Source organism: Crocodylus porosus, unplaced genomic scaffold (assembly GCF_001723895.1).
Source record: "Crocodylus porosus isolate Cpor-Errol unplaced genomic scaffold, CroPor_comp1, whole genome shotgun sequence".
Classification (NCBI taxonomy): domain Eukaryota; kingdom Metazoa; phylum Chordata; order Crocodylia; family Crocodylidae; genus Crocodylus; species Crocodylus porosus.
Genome location: NW_017728949.1, coordinates 65,298,443 through 65,301,548, shown reverse-complemented (window position 1 = coordinate 65,301,548; position 3,106 = coordinate 65,298,443).

Sequence of the window (3,106 nt, the reverse complement as noted above, 5' to 3'; positions counted from 1 at the left end):
GTGGTGGCCCCCTCCTAGGCAGCACCCACCTGTAGGCACCCAGCTTGGGTGGTCCCAGGGGACACTACAGCCACAGAGGGAAGAACCAGATCCTTGCACAGCTCATGCAGGCAGGCTCGAGGGGTGGGAAAGATCAGGCTCACTGCTTTTTTTTTGTCTTCGGTGGAGCCTGCGTTCCCAGGCTGCTGCCAGGCTGCCTGCACAGTCCCTAAGCTGCACAGAGCCTGGTGCTTTGCTCCACGGCTGTAGGGGCAGCAAACTAAAACTCCTTGGAGTTGTTTTAGTTTGCTGCGCCCCAAAGTCATTTAAGACGCATTACACCACCAAATGTGCTACAGCGGCTGGAATTGTTGCGCAATACGCTGCCAACATGTGCAGACACCAACAGCATTAAAGCAGTGCAAAAGCATTTAGCCCACTTTAAAGTGCGCTCACACTTTATTCTGTCTACACACGCCCTTAGTCTAGACCTCAAACCAGGGTCCAAGCAGAATAAAAACCCAATTATGGTAGTTCCATATACTACTCAAAGCTATAGCCTCAGTGTCAGGCTTACAACCAGATGGCCCAATCACTGGCTATCCCAAGCTTCTTTACCCATATGAAAAACCAGGCTCCCACAAGCAGAGGAGACATAGCTTCCATTCCAGTTCCAGCACTGCCTGGTTATATTTTTTGCCCACCCCTTAACTTCTAACCATGACATGGGGATAATTATATGTGGACACCTTTTATTTAGCATGTTTCAGCCATAGATCTTTAAATCGTTTCAAAAAAATAATATTTATCTTTATTAAGCTTCACAGTTATAGGTACCCCCATCCCCTTGTTATCGTTCACAATGGGGTTTGGTTCTCTCATTACTGAACTTGACCTAATGTTTGGGATATCATGTGTGGCCAGTACCTTCATCAACAGCAGTTGTTAGCTTCCATTTGGAAACTATAAACCATGCATTCCAGTTATAACCAGGTATTCAATAAATGCCATGACAGCTATAGCTAATATTTATGCCCAATCAATACCTTCCTATGCACAAATACTTACCTAGGGTTACCAAAGCTATTTTTCTGTCTCATTCAATTTCTGCCTTAGAATTTAGGTTTCAGTGTTATGTTGGGATTAATGCGGTATTCAAGTTCCTGTGCTGTATCATTTGATTTAGAGAACTGTCAGTTTTCAGGCTACCTACGCAAATAGATGCATAAAAGAGGATGCGTCTACAGGTGCACCCAACTGTGCAACAATTACTAAATGACTGTGTAGTACTTACCGGTGCTGCACAGTCCCAGAGGCACATGGGTAATTTCTGACTACTCCGTGGTAGTGCCAGCATCATGGTTAGTGCCTGCCAGTGCTGTGTCTTGTGTAGATGTGCCCAGGCAGTACTTCAGTATCTACTGCCTCTAAGTATCTACTGTCTCTGAAGGGTTAATACATTTAGCAGCTAACATATAGAACTGAGTAAATGAATCAGTTGTCCTGTTCATACACACATTCTATTAGGCTTTCTCAATTATATCTTCACAAAATATGTTCTTCATCATTGAACAAAATTAGATTTGAGATTAGCAAAAATATGACTGGGTATATTACTATTTCATTTTCTCTTTATGATACTTAAGTCATTTCTATCTCTTTGCTTGAAGGAAGAAGAGACGAACCTTCTTTTGCAACTTTCTCAACACGCTGTTTTTAAAATGAAATCCATTATGCTCCAGATAGCTGTGGTAAACATGAAGAAACTATTTGTTAGAGTTAAAATAATGCTTCTAGATAGACCCAGAAACCCCGCAGCTTAATCCACTGAAATGAGAGAGCTGAAAAGAACAGGCTTGTCAAAATCCACCTCTTACTTGGGAAGCTTGCTGATCAGGTGGCGCTACCAAGGAGCTGAGATGGTGCTCCTCCAGGGAGCCACTCCCAAATAAAGACTGTTTTAGTAACCTGATATGGGAAAAGGGCAAAAGGAGAAGGCTTCACTCCAAGCACACTATTGCAATGGAGTTATTCATCCTTTCCTATTATACCTGATATAAGATGCAGTAAAAATAGCTCAAAACACTGGAGTTTAAAGTACAGACAAACAGCATCTGAGTTAGTTGCCATCACAATGGGTAGCACAGTTCCCATCGTAGCTACAGCTTCAGAAACTCTGCCAACTTTTGTAGGTTACACGCTAAAGTTTTCTTCACGTAGAGCTTCATGTAACAGAGCTTTTGTTGCTTTGCTTTTTCTTTTCCTGAAGACTAAAACAGACTTTTAGAAAACACTTGAGAGGTTTTCCTTAGCTTTCCCCAAGGGATGTGCCCACTTTTTGGAGACTGCTAGTTTACATGTTTTATATTTTATTAGTGTATAAAGACTTTATATACCCATGGTCTAGGGAAAAGTACTCATTATGTACTCATAAACAATAGCAATAACTACTAGGCCTGTGCAAAGCAGCTAGTATTCACCTGGGATTCAGATTTGGCTGATTTCGGGGGACAGAGATTCAATTCAGTGAATCGAATCGAATCACTGTCCCGATTTGATTTGGTTGAATCTGGCTGCTGAATCTCCAAATTAGCCAGGCCAGGCTCATTCCCTGCTCGCTTTCCCAACCTGGCAATGGCTGCCCTGCCCACCCCAGTTCCCAGCACTTGAAGGAAAAAAAAGCCCTAGATCAGCAGGCACTACCAGGCAGGGGCGGGGTGATCCCTGCTGCCCCACACTGCATGGGGGGCTCTGCATGAGCCCCCTGACCCCTGCCATCACTTTTCCAGCCCCCGCCATGGGTGCCCCACCCAAGCCAGCGCCGACCCTTTTAAGAAAAAAAAAACAAATGAAAAAACCCAAGGACTCATTGCTTCTGCCAGCAGTAGGCGATCCCCGCTGCCCCGGTTTGCCCCACACCACATGGGGGCCTCTTCCACAAGCCACGCAAAGCCCTGAGGCCACTGCAGGTGTGGTGAGTCCCAGAGCTTTTCTTGTTTTTTTTTTCTTAAAGGCCCAAAGCTGGCCCAGGCAGGGCACCCAAGGGGGGGCTGGGGAAGTGAAGGGGGGTAGGGGTGGGGTGTGAGGCAGGGTGCGGGGGGTCATGCAGAGTCCCCCATGCAGCATG